The sequence below is a fragment of the Pelodiscus sinensis genome, chromosome 3 (genome assembly GCF_052426305.1).
Source record: "Pelodiscus sinensis isolate ZL-2025 chromosome 3, ASM5242630v1, whole genome shotgun sequence".
NCBI lineage: Eukaryota > Metazoa > Chordata > Testudines > Trionychidae > Pelodiscus > Pelodiscus sinensis.
The window spans coordinates 36,327,656-36,349,211 of record NC_143054.1 but is presented as its reverse complement, the minus strand read 5'-3'; the positions used below and the strand labels follow the sequence as shown (position 1 = coordinate 36,349,211).

General features: G+C 44.0%; 1 long non-coding RNA gene across 1 annotated transcript in view; it reads right to left on the bottom strand.

Moving 5' to 3' along the window:
• LOC149524638 (uncharacterized) overlaps positions 1 to 21,241 on the bottom strand; it is a 58,348-nt gene extending 37,107 nt beyond the window's left edge. The window contains exons 1-2 of the long non-coding RNA XR_016349129.1: positions 20,759 to 21,241; positions 6,601 to 6,682 (exon numbers count right to left, since the gene is read on the bottom strand). This is a non-coding gene — a long non-coding RNA (uncharacterized LOC149524638). The remainder of the gene's footprint in view (positions 1 to 6,600; positions 6,683 to 20,758) is intronic.
• Between the last annotated feature and the right edge of the window lie 315 nt (positions 21,242 to 21,556).

Here is a 21,556-nt window from a genome sequence, read left to right as displayed (position 1 = left end):
CCATGATATAAACATTGACACCTGAATGACTACGTCATTCTCTGTGCTCACTGTCATGAAGATATTTACATGTCTAAAATGATGACTGGTACCAATCCTTGTTAAACAAACCATTGTTATCAACTCCATCACTTCCATCAAACTTTCACCAAAATGAAAAAATACAGAAGAAATCAGCCAGATGTAAGATCAACATTGTGAGTTTGAAAGGCCCCGCTAAATGTGACTGTTTTCAGCAGTGTTTCACTGTGAAATGAATGAATATAAAACCAAGTTAGAGAGCCTTAAATATTGCTGAAAAGCACTCAAATCAACCATCTGTGTTGTTAGCAAAGGAACACTGGGTTTCTCAACTAGGAAGCACCAAGACTGGCTTGATAAGAATGATCAGTAAATCTATGATCTAATTGACTGTAAGTATAAACTCTTCTGGGCTTGGCAAAATGATATTAGTTCCAAGCAGAAGCAATGCATCCACAATCAACTCAAAGCTGAGGTTTAAAGGAAAAGCCAAGAAATGAAGAGCAAGTGATGGAAGAACAAAGTGAATGAGATCTACCAACTCACTGACATCCATGATATGCATGGATTCTTCAACACTTTCAGAGCCCTCTATGAAAGCAAAACCCACAGGTTAATATTCCTATGATCCAGTGGTGGAGATAAACCTCTCAGGGACAATGAAATGATCAATACACAACAGAAGGAATACTTCAGAATCATTATGAATCATGATTCCAATGTAGATCACAGTAGTTTTGGCTTAGTCTCTCAACGTGACCTCAGAACCCCACCAACATTCATCACAGTAAAGAAACCCATGAAACAGTTGAAGTACAAGAAGGCATCTGGTCCTATTCTCAATTAGCTGATCCCCTTGGTCGAGGTAATCATCCCAGAATCACAGCATGGATTAATAACATCTCAAGTATAGCCAGAAATGAACCCCCCTGTGACATCCATCTTTGCTTGCCTGGAAGTATACAGGGCACACAGAGCAGTAAAATCAGCATAGTCTTTGAAGCCTTGACAGGAGGCCCAGATATGCTAGCTCACAAGTGACCCTGGACAACTGTAAGCAGAGATAAGAGGGTGGTCGAACTAATCGCTGACCAAGAGGCTGCCAAGGAGTGCCCTTGACTGAAACCCATATTGATGCAATCACACACTCACCTGGGGGGGGGGGGGGGGGAGGAGGAGAAATCTCCCACCAAGCAAAGAATGTCCGGTACTCCTAATTTAGTTCTCTCTCTCTTACAAGTGTAAATTATTTGAAACTCCCTTGTAAGAACTGGCGCCACAAAGACGGACCAGTACAATTTGGCATCTTAGATAAGAAAGAGGATATGGGCCCCTATGGGAATAAAGATGGGTCCAGCAGCACACTCATTCTGAGCGTCGATCTGCCATCTACCTGCTGGCCGGGTTAGGTGTTTGACCTCCTGAGGTTCCACAGGGAACCTCGTATTCGCCTTTCCGAGGAATTGAGGGACCAACCCTGGCCTGACACGCTGGAGTTGAGAGGCACAGAAGGGAGTACAAATTGTACATGTATGTGTCCTTTGTTTAAGTATATACATAGTATTAGAGCTCTTTAAAGATTAAGCTGTCACTTGGTATCGTTATTTCCTATCTTCCTTTTCCTTTGTAACCATTTTAAGATCTGTATTTGCTAGCAGTTAAGAAGTAGAGCAATAGCCATTGTAACCACATGCTTTATAAGCCTTTTTATTAAACCTGTAACTGGTTAAGTTTTAATCTGACTCCTTCAGTTGCTGTAACAAAACCAAGCACAATTTAAAAGAACTCCAACCAGTCATAAGGGACAGATACAGGCAGAGCTGAGCATTTGGATCATGTCACTTCCAGGGGACAGATCCGTAGGGGCATCTCTCAGCCTTCCCTAAGCTGCCCGCTGCGAAGGGATCATGTATCCTAGCAGTCAAAATCTGAGGTGTAATAAGCTCTCCCTGTAAACTCTGGGGCGTCTGTCAGCCTGTTGGCTACCCGCCGTGATGGGACCCCGGTCCTAGTCGTTAAAAACACGGATGTTAAACATTGGGGCATCTGCCCGCCATGGAGGGACCCGGTCCTAGCGGTCAAAGACATGGACGTTAAACTTTTCGGGGCACCCATCAGTCTTCCCTAAGGCTGCCACTGTGACAGGACCTTTTGTCCCAGCAGTTGAAGACTCGGGTATATAACACACACACACGCACTGCCCTGACCATCGGCTGACATCAAGGTACAACCAACATGATCTTCATTATGTGCCAACTTCAAAAAAAGTACTGTGAGCAACATCAGCCTGTGCAAATGGCCTTCATCAGCCTCATGAAAGCATTTGACTCCATCAATCATGCAGCTCTGTGGTGAATTCTCCTTAAATTTCTATGCCTTTTGTATATCTCCCATCCTGTCATCCACCTTCTCATTGCTTACAAGCTCCCCTCTGGATTTGACAACCAATACGGAATGGATGACAAGTTCTTTAACCTCAGTTGCCTCTGATCCTAGACAAAGACTATCACTAAATCTGTCATTGAACTCTAATATATGGACCACTGTGTCCTGTGTGCTCACTCAAAAGAAAATTATTAAAAAATAGTCAGTTTCTCTGAAGTGTGCAACCAACTTGGGCTCACATGCAGCACCAAGAAAGTTAAAGTACTCCATCAATAGGCTCAAAATCATCAGAATTCTGCTCTATAATTCAGATCAATAAAGAAACCTTAGAGAACATCAAACACTTCCTTTATTGCAGTGACAGAAAACTTCCTTTAGTGACAGAAAACTGACACTTCACTTTCAATGAACCAGTGCTGTTTTAGATGCTTGAGAAAATGTGTCTTCAAATAGCATGACATCAAGAAATGAACAAAGCTTCTCTTGTACCAGGTCATTATTATCCCTGCTCTCTTGGACAGTGCCAAAACCCAAGTCACGTGCCTTAGACTCCTCAAGGTTCTTGAATAATCATGATCAACAGTGCCTCTATAAAATCTTCTGAATCAAGTGAGCTGACCTACAAACAAATGTCAGTGCTTTGTGCTAAGACAAAATGCATGAAGCTGTGATCGTCTGCTACCAACTCAATGGGGCTGCTCATGTTCTTGAATGCCAGTAAAGTCAATTCCCAAAGCAGTTCATGTTCTCACAAATAAGTTCACACACACACACACACACACACACATATATTTATATATATCTATCTATATAGATAGATAGATAGATATAGTGCTACAAAGTCACCCTCAAAGCAAACATGAAGTGCAATATTGACATAAACTCAAGGGAAACCAAAGGCATGAGGCATGAGGATGGGAATATAGGGGATGCAGGAGCCAGTGCAACTGTGCGTAGTCCCCATTTCTGGTCCCTGGCTGCCCCCCTGTGGTCATTACATATTAGAAATGTCCCTGCTAGTACCCCTCCCCTTTCTGTGTTATGAAAAACAATCCCATTTCAGGCATGCGCCATTGTCCTGCCCCAATCAAACTCTTACCTTGCTTTAAAATATAAGAGAAAGCTAGGATATATCTACACTTGCTCCCTAGTTCGAGCTAGGGATGCAAATGTAGGCTACCGAAACCGCTAATAAAGCAGGGATTTAAAAAATGAGGAGTAATGTTAGTTCGAACGAAGGGGTTTAGTTCAAACTAAGATGTCCCAGCACACACTTCCTGGTTCTAATCAGCTGTTGAGCAGAGTAACACATCGGCGAGATCATATTTGAATCCCCGCTTCATTAGCGGTTTTGGTCACCTACTTTTGCATCTCTACCTCGAACTAGGGAGCAAGTGTAGATGTACCCCTACATATCAAATGTGGTGGTCCTAGCTCGTGCCATTTAGGAGGTGTTTTTGAACAAACAGATGGACAGGCTGACAGACTCACTCTTTCGCAGACAATCAGTATATAGTAGATTTTGAAATAAAGAAAGCATTTTTCATTTTTCTCTTACAGTAATCCAAGAACTTTACACATTTCTGTTTACATTTTTCAGAAAATAACAACAAATACTTAGAAAATGATCACGCCTTAATTTTTTTTCCCTGAAAGGGGCAAGTTTTTGAATGTTAAGGGCAAGTGAAAGCTGAGAATTTTCTTTGAGACATAAGTGCAATCTTAACTATAGCAATCACAGTGGCTCCCTGGAGTGAAAAATTGAGATAGAGCTGTGTGAAAGTTACATTACAAAATCTGAAAACTTATGAAAGTCCTCTGATTTGGGAGGTAGGATGCAATTTTCAAATCAGTGGGATTTTGTTTAAATGTTTTTGAACCTGACTGGCTTCCAGCAAATCTAGTGGTTAAACATACAGGCAGTCCCCGGGTTACGTACAAGATAGGGACAGTAGGTTTGTTCTTAAGTTGAATCTGTATGTAAGTCGGAACTGGCGTCCAGATTCAGCCGTTGCTGAAACTGACCGCCAGTTCTGACTTACATACAGATTCAACTTAAGAACCCCAAGCGTCCCCAAGTCAGCTGCTGCTGAAACTGATCAGCGGCTGATTCCAGGAAGCCTGGGGAAGAGCAACTCTGCCTCGGGCTTCCTGTAGTCAGCGCTGGTTAGTTTCAGCAGCGGCTGACTTGGGGACGCCTGGGGCAGAGCAGCTGGGGTGCTGCTGGGTTGCTCCAGTAGCACCGCTCCTCGCTCCTTGGCACTACTGGAGCAACCCAGCAGCACCCCAGCTGCTCTGCCCCATGCGTCCTGATTCAGCCACTGCTGAAACTGACCAGCAGCGGCTGAATCAGGACCTGGGGCAGAGCAGCTGGGGTGCTGCCGGGTTGGTCCAGTAGTGCCCAGAGCGGCGCTGCAGGACCAATCGGCAGCGCCCCAGATGCTCTGCCCCAGGGTCCACAACAAAAGCCTGGTCTGCTGGGGGGGGGCACACTAGCTGCACCTCCCCCCCCCCAGCAGACCAGGGACACGGGGAGCAGAGCCGCAGCGGCAGCGGGGTGCCGCGCCTCTGAGGCTTTGCTCTGGCAAAGTCTCAGAGGCGCGGGACCCCGCCGCGGCTGCGGCTTCAGTCCCGGTGCCCCTGGTCTGCTGAGGACCGTCTCCAGCAGACCAGGGGCACCGGGACTGAAGCCGCAGCAGCGGCGGGTTCCCGCGCTTCTGAGGCTTTGCCAGAGCAAAGCCTCAGAAGCGCGGGAACCCGCCGCTGCTGCGGCTTCACTCCCGGTGCCTGTGGTCTGCTGGGAACCGTCTCCAGCAGACCAGGGACACCGGGACTGAAGCCGCAGCAGCGGCTCTGGCAAAGCCTCAGAAGCGCGGGAACCCGCCGCTGCTGCGGCTTCAGTCCCGGTGCCCCTGGTCTGCTGGAGACGGTCTCCAGCAGACCAGGGGCACTGGGAACAGCTTACGAACGGGGCTTTCTCACCCCGGAGCTCGCAGGCAGCAATCCGCCACCTCGACCTCCGGGGCGAGAAAGCCCCGTTCGTAAGTGCGGATCCGACGTAATTCGGATCCGCGTAAGTCGGGGACTGCCTGTATTGCTGTACAGGCAGTCCCTGGGTTACGTACAAGATAGGGACTGTAGGTTTGTTCTTAAGATGAATTTGTATGTAAGTTGGAACTGGTACATATTGTAGGGGAAACTCTAGCCAAACATTTCTCCAGAGCTCAGTTTTATTCTCCCACACCTCACTTCCCTCAGTCCTTTATTCTCAAGCTGAGGTGTCTGTTGAGAAAAGCCGCTCCGCGTCTCCCTGGTCTGCTGGAGTGGGTGGGGGGGGGGCGCTAGCTTCACGTCTCCCTGGTCTGCTGGGGGGAAGCAGCTAGTGCGGGGTTGACTCACCCCGTTTGTAAGTAGGGATCAGATGTAAGTTGGATTCATGTAACCCGGGGACTGCCTGTATTTGGAGACATGTGAAAATGAAGGGGCTTGGACTTTGCAATTTGTTTAGGGTACATTGGGGAACCCTTACTTAGATAGTAGCAGAAATGATGTGGTTAGTCGAATCTCTGAGTACCACTGGGGAAAATAAACTTCTTGTAAATCTTCTCACACAAAAATGATATTTTTGTGATACTGAGGAGCAGATAGTGAGTGGAGAAACACAGGGTGAATTTTTAGTTTGGATGATTACTTCTGGTAAAAGATTAATCATTCTATCTCCACCAAAGGAGGTAATATTAAATTGATTGTGAAGGCTAGATTATGCCTCCCCTCCTGTAGAAGAGACCTACAATTATTGTTCTTGGCTAGTTCTAATGTTCTCTTTAAGTAGAAAGTATTAGAATACCTTTTTTGCGGAGCACAATTTTCTGTTTGTTCAAGCACGTACAGGTTTCATAAAAATAGCATGGGGGAAGGGTGTGTGGAGAATTACCAGCAATACCAAATACATTTATAACATCATGTGCAAAAAACTTATAATGCATTCCTTAAGAAGCAGCCTTTCCATTGTCTCTACATTGTGTATCCCTATTGAGCTCTCAAGATTTTAACATGCAATTTTGGGTATCTATATATATCAGAATTTCAGGATTACACAAATCAGGTAGACAGATAAGAGATTACCCAGCTCACATGTACAAAAAATTATATGCAATCAAGCACAAATTAATACACTCGGTATTGCACACATACCTGAGAATGGCCATGCTGGGTCAGAGCAAAGATCCATCTAGACTAGCATCCTGTGTTTCAACAGAGAGCAATGCCAGATGCACTAGAGGGAATGAACAGAACACTTAATCATCAATTGATCTAAGCCCTGTTGCCCATTTTCAGCACTAACAAACAGAGGCTACAGACACCATCCCTTCCCATTCTGGCAAATAGCCATTGATGAGCCTATTTTTTATGAATTTATCTAGTTCTTTTTAGAACCTCATTGTAGTCTTGGCCTTCACAACATCTCCTGGCAGGGAATTTCACAGGTTGACTATGAATTGTGTGAAGAAACACTTCCTTTTGTTTGTTTTAAACCTGCTGCCTATGAATTTCATTTGGTGATCCCTAGTTTTGCGTTATCTATTTTCTCCACACCAGTCTTGACTGTATAGACCTCTATCATATTAACCCCCTTAAGCATCTCTATTTCAAGTTGAAAAGTCCCAGTGTTATTAATCTTTCCTTATATGGCAGCCATTCCACATCCCTAATCATTTTGTTGCCCTTTTCTGAGCCTTTTCCAATTCCAATGCCTGCACATAGTATGCAAGATGTGGGTGTAACATGGCTTTATAAATAGTTAATAAGATATTTTCTGTCTCATTATATCTCTCTTTCTTAATGATTCCCAATATTGCATTTGCTTTTTGACTGCATCTACACTTTGAGAAGATGTTTTCAGAAAACTATCCACAATGACTCCACAATCTTTCTTGAGTGGGAAAAGCTGCTTTAGACCACATCATTTTATATGCATAGCTGGGATTATATTTTCCAATATGTGTTACTTTGCATTTGCATGCAAAACGGGGGCATGCAAGGATAGTGACCATTTTTAAAAACTTGACCTGAATCCATAGCAGTTTGACTCTGGAAGATAAACCATGTGAAAGTTGGATTTACAGTCTGACCTTGCTGGCCTCTGAAAATTGCAGAAGGTGGCAGGAAGATACCAGAATTTCCCAAAAAAGACTGAAGAAGAGGAAGTGGCTTCAGGCCACTGGTTCTTTATCCCTCTCAAATCACAAAAGGATAAAAAGGATTATTTGAAAAGGGAGAGCAGATCCAAATTAGCTCGAGAACACGTGAAACTTTAATGATTTTAGTTGTTTTCCTTTGAAGTTCATGAGTTTCAATGAAGCTGTAACTTAGGCAATGTAAAATCTTGTAAACCAGCTTTAACTAAAATGTTCATTGAAACCAGGAAATTTTGGACTCTTTAATATTAGTTACTATGTATTTGATCATTTGGAGTTTGAAAAAAACAAACTACCCCTACAAATATATCAGATGAGTAGGAAATAAATCTGACTGGGATAAATTTGTTTATAAAGAGATTTTTTTTCATTACAATTTGAAAAATACTTTGTTTTTCCTTTTTTTTATTCAGAGTGCTCTAAAAATAATCAGTTATGCTGTACCTCAATTTTTCATTGAGTAACATACGAACTGCCATACTGGATCAGACTAATGGCCTATATAGCCTAGTATTCTCTCTTAGACCATAGTCAGTATGGGTATGTCTATACTGCGGGCTAAAATCGAGTTAAGACATGCAACTTCAGCTACATTTATTGCATAGCTGAAGTCAAAGTACCTTAACTCGACTTGTGGCATTATCTACACAGCAAGAAGTTGAAAGAAGAATACTTTTCCTTCAACTTCCTTTACTCCTCATGAAGTAATGAGTTTGAGGGTTACTGAACTTGGAGTAAAAAGCCATTATTTTGAAATAACATGCTTGCTGTTTAGACGTGCACTCTGTTATTTCAAAATAAGTGTCCAGTGTAGACATAGCCTACCAGAGCTTCTGGGGAAGTAAACAGAAAAGGCAGTTGAAATGATCCATTGCTGTCTTCTGGCATGGATACCAGCTGTCAGACTTCAGGTCAGTCTGAACGTGGGGCTGCATCATTGACCTTCTTGGCTAAGGGCTATTGATGGGCCTATCCTTCATGAACTTATACAGTGTTTTTTTAAACCAAGTTGTACTTTCAATCATCACAACTTTCTATGACAATGATTTCCACATGCTAATTATGCATGTAGGCTCCCTTTGCTATAGGAGCCTCTTACTTTTACTGGGAGGATCTTTTGTGCTGCAATCTAGCCCTAGAGATTACAACTCCCATGATGCTTTGGAAAAAAGGAGGGATACTGTGCTCTCTTTTTGGACTCCAATTTGGAGAGAGGAACCAGACTGCTGGTGGGGAGCTCTTTCCAGTCCAGGAGCTGCTTCTGGAAGCTAGAGTCTGCCGCTGAGAGCCTGATGGGGCTTTGATCTAGCAGGCTGCTTCAAGTGCTGTTGGTGATTGCCCCTGGAAGGGAGAGATTCAGGCTGTGTGTATGGCTGAGAAGGGCCTGCACAGAAGTAACTGTAAATAACTGTGGCTGTTTGGGATAGTGCAGCCTGGGACAGAGCATAGAAGACAGACTGACTCTGAGGGGGAGGGGGGGGGCTCTGATTTGGTAGGGCCTGCTCCAGTGTCGGAAGGATTTTGCAGCTTGTTGCCTGTCTGGACTGACTGACACACACACACACACACACACACACACACACACACACACACACACACACACACACACACACACACACACACACACTGCAGAGTGCTGTCTCTACTCTAGCTGCAGATCTTCAAGCGCGCCTACACACACACACACACACACACACACACACACACACACACACTGCAGAGTGCTGTCTCTACTCTAGCTGCAGATCTTCAAGCGCGCCTACGCAAGCATCTGGGACTCTTGAGATCCAAAGGAGTACACACTCTGGGGTGGGATAAATGTTGGTGGAGTAAATGCCAGTTAGATAAGTGTTTCCTTTATTTATGTGTATTCTGTTAATTTATTTTATTTAATTATAGCCTGTTAAACCCTGTTTCTTTAAATTGTTAAATAAAGGTGTGTTAATTCTAATTTAGTCAATTAGATGTATATTATTTATAATTGTTGTTTTGGAGTTAGATCCAGATTATTACTAGAATAAGTTTATTCCTGGAGGTTCCCAAGGCACATCATTAAGTGTGTACAGGGACCAGCCATTGTATATTCCTTTAGAAGCAAGGGACTGCAGCAAGATGGTGCACAGGGGATTCCCACTATCCAACATCACCACTGGGATATTCAGGATCTCTTTTAATGTTAAAATCATTAGCCGTCCAGGCACACAAGTAAGCACTGCCTGTTCCCGAGTAACCTAGGGAGGAAAAAGGGTGTTACATGCATTATGTGAAAAAGTACTTCTTGTTTGTATTAAACATGCTGCTTATTAATTCAGTTGGGTGATCTGGGTTTTATATTGTGAGATAGGATAATTAACACTTCTGTATTAATTTTTTTCAGACCATATATTGCTTAATGGATGTCTAATACAGTGTTTCTCAAAGTGGTCTGCAAAATCAGTTTGAGAAACCTGCTAACTGGCCGCTCTGGTGTCTTTACTTACTGGATCTGCGGCCACAGAGCTTCACATCTCCCCTTGGCTGCAAATGGCAAACTGGAGCCAATGAGAGCCACGGGAAGCAGGCAGGGTGATGGGCTCCAAGACTCTTCAGCTGCCCAAGTCTGAGTATACACAGATGGGGATCATGGTAAGCCAGGTGTTCAAGGCAAGGAGCTCAGGAAGCTGAGAGTCAGGCTTCACACTCACCTACCAGGTAAGCAGCTGATCAGATGGAGAGCTGGGAAGACCACCACGTATGCTACGTGGGAAACTCAGGATTCTGACAGAAAACAAGCCAGGTAGCTGTCTGTTTTCTGTTGAACATTTTGAAGGAATTGACACTTTCCAGAGGAATGTTTACAGACTGTCAAAACAGCGTTATCTGACACAAAAACTTCCTTTTCTGTATGTGTGAAACTGATTGTTCCTTCCTAAGTGGAGTACTTTCCATTTGTCCTTTTAAAATTTCATCCTATTTACCTCAGACAATTTCAATTTTCAAATTGTTGAGCACCATAGCTCCCATGGACCTCAGCAGGAGTTGTGGATGTTTAACAGAAAATAATAAATGCCTTTTCTTTGAAGATTCTGATCCATGACACTAGTCACTTACAGTATGTATGGAGAATCTTTATATTGTGTTTGTACTTGCTTTAGGGTTACAGGTATTTTGCTTCCCAAGATTATATTATCTAAAATGTTATACAGTTCTTCCTTTTGCTTTCGTTCAGAAACATTTCCAAAGTCCCAAAGAAGAGGTGAGAAAAAGTCATTAATAATCATCACGGCATTTGCAGATAAAAAAATACTAATGCATACATATAGTATACTGTTTTAAGGTCCTGATTTTGGTCTCAATGATATTAATAACAGTGAAATTCAATGTGAGTGGTAACAGAGGTGTACATATAGCATGCATACACAAGTTAAATACTTGTTAAATTACTTTAATCTGATTAATGGGAACAGTGATGACTGTCACACGATATAGGGCTGATTTTCTCCATTGTCTTTAGGTACATCAAGACATATTGACCAAAGAGTGTTGATGCAGCCAGATAGAATTTGCAAAACTTCCAAAAATCCCAAACTTTAAAATTATCAAATTGTTGAGAGAGAAATTTATTTGGATCTTAGGAAATTATCTGAATATTTTTAGTACACTAAATAACTAAATTAAAGAGAATGTATTGGGTAGATTCATGTCTGAGTCAAATTAAGGCTAAACTTATATCATTTACCTGCTGAGAAGTTGAAAGAGTGCTGGTATATGAAAAGCAAATAACAGTATGATAAATGAAGGTGTAAGCTAAACAAGGCCAATTGTTAATGTTGAAGTAGTAGTTGTTTTAATCAGCTTCCTATTTAAGTTTTATATTTATTCATACTCTCCTCTTAGGGTATGGCTATTCAGGAAAGTTATTTCGGAATAACGGACGTTATTTGGAAATAACTATGTGAGCGTATACACAGCCATTCTGTTATTTCAAAATAATTTTGAAATAATGGGTCGCTTATTCCAAAGTCTGTAAATCTCATTCTGTGATTAGTTAAAAATGATTTGCAAATACAAGGTGCCAAATTTAATTCGATGAATCATTTGAAATGAATATTCTAAACAAGTCTAGTTTCTCCCTATATCTGAATACACATACTTGTCTCAACTTTAGCCTTAAAAAAGGGCATTTTATTTTTTGGTGCCAAATCAGATTGAAAGTTCTGAGTTCTCTAGAAAGATGAGTGAAATGGGGCTATTATAGATGCTATGAACATTTTCTTTTATTTCCTATTCTATTTTACATGGGTTACCATTAAATATATACTCTCCTGGCATTTTGCAGGCAATAAAAAGAGGCAATAAAATTGTTCCTTTCTGCAAATTGTCCACTTCTACTATTTTTAACCAAGTATTCTTGCTTAAAATGAAGTTTAGACCACTGTGATGTCAAAGAGAACTGACAATTTGTTCAAATAGTTTCAATGTACTAGTTTAGCTGTTTGAACAAGTCAGGCAATGAATTTAACCCTTAATTGTATTGGTTAAAACCCCCAAATCTGGGACTCTCGGGTCTGGTGACATTCGTGGTCTGGCAGTGCCATGGATACTGCTGGACCAAAGAGTTTGGGAAGCCAGGAGCAGGAGCGATCCAGGAGAATGCAGGGCTGGGAAGCCCTATCTGGCCCAGCTTTGGCTGGACCAGGCAGTGACTGCAGAGCCCCAGACAGGCTAGAGCAGGGCTACTCAACATGCAGCCCACAGCCTGTTTCTTTGTGGCCCGCAGTTCGGTTTGGGTTTATGCAGGGATCAACATATGGCCTGCGGGTGGGATCCTTTGAACATGGCCTCCACTGAAAACATGCTCCACAATGGCGAGTCAATATAATGGTCTTCTGTTGATATGTGTTGTAGTAGTTAAATTCCTGAGCTGTCATTGCTCATTAAAAGTGCTGTGGAAATCGGGTAAATATTGCATGTTATTAATATCAACAGAACTGACTTAAATGGGGCCTGTGTGTTGTGTAGTCTTGCGTCTTTGTATTCATGCTCGTCAGTGTGAAAGAAGCTATTTGCATATATATTTGCATGTATATTCAACCACACTTAAGTTGTGGCCCTCGGCATGTGCTGTGAGTATCATTGTGGCCCCTGGGACTTCTAAAGTTGAGTAACCCTGGGCTAGAGAAACCCTCTAGCATCAGCAGGGTTTGGGGGGGCGGGGAGGGAAGCCTGCTCTGGCCAGGGAACCTCCAACATCAGCAGGGCCAAGTGGCGAATACTGAGCCTGTTCCCCAGTCAGCGAACCCCTGGCAGGAGCTGGGCCAGGCAGAGGCTGGGTGATACCAGGCTGGGGAACCGCTGGCAGGAGCAGGACTGATCCTGGACCAAGAACCTAGGGAAGTTCCAGTGGAGCAGGGCTAGGTGACCAGGGATCTCCAGCCAGGGAACCCGGGGAATCCTCAGTGGCAGTGGGGCTAGGGTGGCTGGACAGTCCCAGCAAGGGACCCTCTGGCAGGAGCAGGGCCAGGCAGGGAACCCCAGAGAACACTCAGTGGCAGCAGACTATTTTTTTTTTTTGCCAAAAAAATGCATATTCAGAGCAACCAAAACATTTTGCATAGAACTGTATAGGCCAAATTTAAAATACCATTCTGAAAAAATTAAAACATACTGTTTTTCATTGTCTAAATGAAACAGTTAAATTTGAAACTATTTTTTATTTCTAATGTTGGGCTTTGTTATAAAGGTAAACACCTTCAAACGTTATGTCCATCCAAGCCCCTCCAGCAAATGCACTTCCAGGATCTTACCATACACAGAGGGCTTCAACCAGCTCCTCCTCTTTTCCTATCTAGGACCCACCAGCAAATCCATTGCTAGAACCATGCCATCCAGTCCCCTCATAGGAGAGTGAAGATGGGCTATAAAAATGGGGGTTGCCTCACTGATTTGCCAATGATAGGAGTCCCCAATCAGTCTGCATTTGTTTCTTTAACACAAACCTCATTTAAGTCCTTTCCCAAGCCATTTATCTGGACACTGTATACCTTTCCTATGGAGTACCTGCACTGAACATCTGCCACAAGGAGGCACCAGCCAAGTCCCTGATCCTCTCTTACTGCCCCCTTTATATTGGCCAAAACAAATGGGCTCCAAAGCTTTAACAGGAATTTACCTGAATAATTTGGTGCCTAAGGATACCCAAATTGTTCAGCCTTTTATGACCACAAGGGATCCCACCCACCCATTAGAAAAGATTCAGGGTTATCACTGGAGATAAATTCAGCCTATTTATGTTTCTAGACTGCTGAAGTATACAGAAACAAAAAGTGTGAAACCTTTTGGGTTGAGTTGAAATCTTGTTCAAACTTGTATAAGCCAGCCCCCCCATTTAAGATGTCTGTAAGGTATTTTTAAGGGACCATATCTAAACCAAAGCCTAACAGAATCTGCCAAGAAACTAATACCAGGTGAGTGGAGAGTATAGCTATGCTGAAAAGTGAGAACCTCACATTGTGAATTATTTTTTTAAATACTGCAAAAATATTCTTAGTCCAAATGCTATAGTGTAGTTAACATGAACATGTTCCTATATGATTAATACATACTATGGTTTATCTTTATGTATATTTTAGAGTTTGTGCATTTGTCTGTAAGTATGTCTGTGAGTCTATTTGTTCAAGAACTCCTCCTAAACGGTTAGAACTAAAACCACCAAATTTGGTAAGCAGTTTCTTCTTATCCTACATTAAAGCAACATCAGGGTTGGGTCAAGGAAATGCCTGGGATAGGACTGTTTTCCATAACGCTGATCAGAGTACAGGAATACTACAGGGTAACCATTGGGGACAGCTAGCATGGCCTGCAGACTACAGAGTGAACACTGGTGGCAACTGCATCAGCAGTACAGTGACCAGCTGGGGACAGGGCTTTCCACATTGCTGGCCACTGGACTGGTCAAGTGGCCACCCTACCTCAAATAGTGCTGGAGGGGGAAGTCCCTTGCCCCCCAGATCTCCTGCCACAGCCCCACTGGAGCCACCCCTTAGACTGGAGCAGCGTCACCCTTGCAGCTACAGGCAGCCCTGGCAAGCTTCCCACATAGCCTCCCAGAGCTTGGGGCTTAGCAACAGTCAGGACATGTCTGTATCCTTCACCAACTCCCCACCAATTGATCTGCAGGGCCCACCTTTTAAGCTTCCTATATGTTACCTGCCCCTCCCTGCTCCAATGAATCTAGATTACATGGAATAAATAGATGACTGAACAGCAGCACTCTCACTAATGTGGCAGGATCCAGATTCCCTGACATCTCTCATTTTTACTTTGTGTTTATTCATACATACCCAACATAACATAGTGCATAAGAGGTTCAAGCCATTCAGATGCTATTTCTTTATTCCCCAGAGGAATCCACAATGTGCCTGCTCTCATATGTCACTGATTCTCATTAACAACATAGGATTAAACAAAACAACATTTACTTTGGCAGTAAACAAGAATGATAAAAATAACTAGACGACTACCTGGTGTTGAGGATGATTCAGAAGTCAAGGCAGGGGTTTGGAGATATGGGGGCACAGGGTAGGAAGCAGAAGGTGCCAGGAGTATGGTGAGGGTGAGGAAGGGCTTAGGGCAGGGCGTTGGACTGTGGAGGAGTCAGGGTTGGGGGTTGAAAGGCATGTGGGGGGGAGTGGTTCAGGGCAGCGGGTGAGGGCCGCCACTGGCTTTTCGCCAAGGTGGGCCTGAGGCAAGGAGCTGCACAGCCTGCCTAATAGCTGCTACTAGGGCTGGTCTGAGATGAGAGGGATTGTGCAGCCCTCCCACCAGATTCTCCCCAGGGCTGGTCTGGGACAGTGGACATGCAGGAAAAGGGATTGTGCAGGCTGGCTGCTGGCTTCTTCCTGAGACAGTGGGGCTGGGCTGCTCTCCAGTGGCTGCTCTTCAGGACTAAGGAGCTAGCTGCCCCCCGTGGTCATTTAGGGGTATAACTGTTCCTGCTATTATATCCCTCCCTTTCCATTTGATACCCATCCTATTGTCCTGGCACAACTAATCCCTGACCTTGCTTTAAGTTGTGATAAAAGGAAGCAGCATACCAAATTTGATGGTCCTAGCTCTTACGTTTAAGAGTTCTAGAACAAACAGATTCACAGAAGGATGGAAACGCATGCATGTGCACGTGTACGCGCACACGCACACACACACACACACACACACACACAGACTCTCAACTATATAGTATACATTTAAAGAAAGCATTTAGATTACATACACAAGTTTAGAGTTTTGATGACTATTTCAGATAATCTCTCTCTATAATTTTGTTTCCCTGTGGGATGACTGAGTGATGTCATCATGTCACTCTACATCCCACCTGCCTCCTTCCTCCCTTCCCCTCCTCTTTCCCTAGTGCTCAGGAATTGGGGCTGCAGCACTGTGGCCTTGCCACCGCTCCATGGTGGCTAGAGGGAGAGAGACAGGCCTGGCAACATCTAAAGTTTGAATTTACTCTAAGATAACCTGATTTCAAGAGCTGCTTGAATGTTTTTGTTTAAACATAGATACATGTTAGCAGTGTCTGAATGAAGTCAATCAATGCTTCCTGGAAAATCTAATTACTGCCTTGCAGACATTTTTTTTCACTAAAAAGCCTTTAGCCTTGGAATCTATGTGCCTAAGTAAATACATTTTATATAATTTTGTATAATTATAGTGGGAGAGGTTCAGAATCTGTTCTGCCAGTGCAATGTACATGTGTATTTGTGTGAAAGGGGCTTGGGATGATAGAGAATATAGACAGACCTGCAACGCAACACACTTTTTAATCAAACATCCATTTCTGTTTCCATGAATACAGATTTTGTTCAGAACTACACTTCTAAAATTATTTCCGGATTCATTTTCAGTGAAGATACTGTTAGAATAAAAAGTTTAATATCCATCCTCAAGCATTCAAAAATGAGATTTTAAAAATTCTTTTTATTTGCTTTCTGATTTTTGAGCATTGTAAGTCCATATTCTTAAGCTTTATTATATAACCATGAGGCCTATACATTTGTTTTTATTTTATCTAAATGAAAGATTAGACTCAGGTACTCACCTGACTCCAGAAGCCGGGGCTTTAAGAAATAACTAATATAATGGGATGCCTGAAAAAAAATCTCATATTGGCAACTCTAAAATATCAATATAACACTACACTCAGTTTCAATATTTTAAATCATCATATACTTCAGAAGTGTCAAATAAACAAAAAAAAAAAAAGGTAACTTTGCAGGATCTGGACCACAGTGAGATAAAAAAAAGAACAGAAAAAAGAAAGCAGAACTAGGAAGAGAGAAAAGATCTAATGAAAACAAACAAACCAAAAAAAGGAACAGGATTTTACCCTGACTTCTATGAGCCTAAATTTCAGAGGGGGTTGAGGACAGGGTTTGTTACACATGTAATTGCTGATAACTGGACGACTGAGGCCCAGTACCTGCTCTGCTTCTTCCCCAAATCCCATCTCCTGCTTAATATTTTTTCTCCAAAGCCCCACGCACATCACTCACTCCTCTTCAACCTTTTTCTACATCACTTGCTGGGTCATCTCAATGAGCCTGCCTACAGATAAGAGGTAGGCCTGGCTTGTGTAGTTAATGACCCAGTATCTTTCCCCATCCCAGAAATCAAGCACCTTGCAACCCGAAAATGCACCCAGACACAGAAATAAAAATCTAAACTCTCTCAGTAAAAACCAGATGAGTGGCAACCTCAGGCAGGGTATGAATGTTCTATCTTAAATATATAGCACATGTTTCCTTTAGCTAGAAGTTCTTAAAATTGATCATCCTTTAAAAATAAATAGCTCCATGAATTCAAACTAAGTTTGCAGACCTACATATTACTTTGGGAGTGTTATAAACTCTTAAACATGGCAAATTTGCTTACTTCAAATTTCTCTTACATAATTATTTTGTTTCTTCCAATTTTCCCCCAACATCAAATATATCCACCTATTGTCAGCACAGCAATACAGTAAAATATAATTTTGTGAAATTTATCCATCAGATCTGAACATAGTAAATGTCATCTGCTTCTTAGCTATTCAAAAATGTTATGCAATTTTCACTGAACTGTATAAATAATTTAATTAAAATAACGTGTTTAGGAAGATAAGAGTCCCAGGAAAACATATACTGTTTTTGAGTAGGTGGTTTATTTAGTCTGGCCAATTGACTAAGACATTTTAATTAAAAAATAAATGGTATAGACAAATGGAAACATTTGGAAAATTAACTACTACATATTCTACTTATCTCCTTAAGACATTTTCCATTTCACCACCTTATATTATAATGTAATTTAATATGACCTTTATCTTTCTATTTACAATTTATTGGCATTTCCATCTTTTACTTCTCAGTTAACCCATTACTTACACAAAATATGGAATAATGAAATATGAAGAGAAAAGTAATGATACTTTAGGTATAGCAGGGACCCAAGCATGTCATTGACTCAGGAGACCCAAAGGGAAATATATGTGTGCCTCCATTTACAGATAAAAAGTTGCAGAAAAGTTTATTATAGGTCCCCATGCTTGATATTTCTGCATCTACTAAGACCCCCAGAAGAGCTTCACTTTTGTGTGCAGTATCCTCCTTCATAGTACAACCAAACTCTTTCCTGTGTATCACAAACACCTCACTATACCACACACTGGAACATGCTCACCAACTGGGCACATGGGAATTGCCAGGCCCTTCAACAGAGCCTACTGACCACTCAAAATGGCAAGAAGCAGCAGCTCACTCCCAGGTTTATGGCCTCCTCAGATTTCCCAGCACTTGAGCCACCTCGATGTTACTCATCTACTGGCTATTTTATTGTTGCTAAAATTCCCTGCAATGTTTAGTAGAGGGAGTCTCCCTGAAGAGCTATGTGTGTCCTACACACACTGAGGGAAGGCTGTAGGACAAGAGGCACAGGAAGCAGTGGCTGGCCAGGAGTTAAGTATAGTTAAGGAGAGCACTGCCACACAATGATTGGTACATTTTGCCTTTTTTAACTGAGGCGATATGTGGGGTTGGCTGCTAGACCAATTTGGATGAAGCACAGCAAGAGCGATGAAGTGACTCTATAGCAGGTGCAGCACTTATTTCAGAAGAGATTTTACAATGGTCTTCCAAGAAACTTAATCACCTCACTGCACTGCTTTGGAAAATAAAGATATTCTTGTCAACAAAGCTACCCTTTTAAATTAATGGGTTGGGGGCTAAGAAAGAAAAGGGGAAGCTGTTTTGCTTAGCAACGTATCCCAGTCACTGATAGGTGGGATCAAACCTGGGCCTATGGTAGCTAAATGCATGAGCCATTACTGCATGAGTTAAAATCCACCTGCCTATTTGCTGAGGTTGTAGATTAGACTCAGTCTTCTCAGGGCCGTGAGGTGGGACAGAACACTACACTCAGAAGGTGTGTGAGTTACTCTTAATTTAATCCTCTCCTGCTGAGGTTGGTTAGTAAAGTTCCTGGTCACCATCTGTTTCCCCTCCACCACTCTGCCCCCATCCTGAGTGAACAGTTCAGATTTCTTTTACTTTGATTATTGTTCTCTTCCTTCTCAACCTTTTTCACTCCCCAGGTCTCCAGTACCTCTGTCCTTTGGCTCAAACCACTACTTCCTCCTTTTTGTCCCCATACCCTGGCTTCTTACCCTCTCTCACACACTGCAGTTTTCTGACAATGACTGCCTGGTCTGCACCCCTTGTCTTCTCTCACTTTGTCCCCACTCTAGAGACCCAGTATAAAGTTATCACTTTGGAAAAAAAAATCACCCCCCCCCACAAGGCATGCCCACCCCAAAAAATAGGCAACCCCTCTCCTCAACAGCCACTTCTGGCATCTTGAGAGATGACACATATAGGTAAAGCTGATAACTTCATTCTCTTACTTAAACTGTGGCAGTGGGAACACTGCAGCATCCCTAGCTGGACACTGAGGCTGTGTCTACATTGGTGTGATCTTGTGCAAAAGCAGCTGCTTTTGTGCAAAAACTTGCTGCCTGTCTACACTGGCCGTGAGTTCTTGCGCAAGAACACTGATGTTCTAATGTATGAAATCAGTGCTTCTTATGCAAGAACTCTGATGCTCCCGCTCAGGAATAAGCCCTCTTGCTCAACTGTTTTTGTGCAAGAGGCCAGTGTAGACAGGCAATATGAATTTCTTGCGCAAGAAAGCCCTATGGTTAAAATGGCCATCAGAGCTTTCTTGAGCAAGAGAGCATCTACACTGGCATGGATGCTCTTGCGCGAAAGCACATATTGTGTGCAAAGACACATGCAAGTGTAGATGCTCTCTTCTGGAAGAGTTTCTGCACAAGAACTCTTCCGAAAAGAGTTCTTGTGCAAAATCATGGCAGTGTAGACTTAGCCTGAAACTTTTAACATTAGCTCTCCCAGTGTATTGTAACAATTATACAAATCTTCAGTGACACCTAAAAAACCCCCAACCCAATTGGCAGAGTAAGTTTCTTCTTCTGGCAATTGGCAAATCCATATAAAAAAATAAAAACCAAAACAAACAAAAAACCCAAAACACCCAGGCAGTGTTGTCAAATACCAGCCACGTGATAGGTCAGTAGCCTTCACTGTGAGTAAGGGGAAAGTTGGACCCTCTCTGTGGAAGGCAGGGACCAGGCTAGGCCTACCCCAAGGAGAACAACCCTGCAGCTGACCCAGAGAAAGAGAATGGGGAAAGAAAGCGACTCTTGTCTGGGCTGATCGCTGCGTTCGCGAGGCCTGTTCCCAGCTGCTGTTAATTACTCTTGGGGGGAAGCAGGCCGTGGAGGAGGTAGAAATACTCACGGCCCCATGCAATACCGTGGGCTGCCACTAGGCGGGCTGCCGAGCAGCTGGACTTGGCAAGCAGCGGCCCAGGTAGCCCCAGGCGGGCGAGCCTTTTTTCAAAGCGGCTCCTGAAGCCGCCAGCAGCAGCATCCCACGCCTGCCCGTCGGGCACACAGCGCTGGGCGCGCCCCACGGGACATAAATCCTCACCCCCCCCCCCCCAGTCTAGAAGCATACACGTGTGTAGCCCCCTCCCCCACGGGGCCAGGGGAATAACCAGCGGGGGTTCGGGCAGGCGTGGGAGCGCAGCAGCGCGCCCTGAGCCCGCCGCGCCGCTCCTACCTGGCCGCAGAGGACAGGGAGCAGCGGCGCCTGCAGAGGAGCGGAGTGAGGGGGCGCGCGGGACGCCCCGTCCGAGGCGAGGGGCGAACACCGCCCAGGCCAGCCGGGCTGCGCGGCCCGAGTGCGAGCCCCGCTCTCAGCCCGGCTTCTCCTCCTGCGCCGGGAGCCGCCGCCACCGCCTGCCTGAGAGCTGGGACGCGGCTGGCGGGGGCGGGGCGGGAGTCAATGCTTGGTCCAAGCCCTGCTGCGCTCGCCGTTCAGAGAGGAATAATCCAGCTGTATGGGAGGAAATGAACGTGGCGGGGAAGCAGCCACCTCCAGCACCGCTTGAGCGCCCGGCCAGCCTCCTCGTCCCCACCTGGGCAAGTACCCGGCGGTCTCTCTCTCTTCTCCCTCCTTCGCGCCGGCTGGGGGCTCGCCCCACCCTATCCCGAGAGCAACTCTGGTTCCCTCCGGGGAGGTCTGAGATCCTGCCCGCCTATTTCCCCGGCTGCTTCCAAGGGGCCCTGTAACTTCTGGGCATGGCAGGAGGCGTTTGTGAGTTGCGAGAGGCTCAGAGGGCACCTGAGTGAGGGGGAGTCGGTGCACGAGATATCGGAGAGTTTCCCGGCTTTGCTCTGCTTTTGCAGGCGGTGCGTGGACCCGCAGTGTAAACCGGGGCAGCGGGAACGGAGTACCCGATTCGGGTTGTGGCGCGGGATCGCTTAGCAGCAGGGTGATGGTTGTTCGGTTAAAAAAAAAAAAAGCCTCAAAAAGTTCCAGGGGGAACTGGCCGCTACGCGTTGTGTCTCTTGTTTC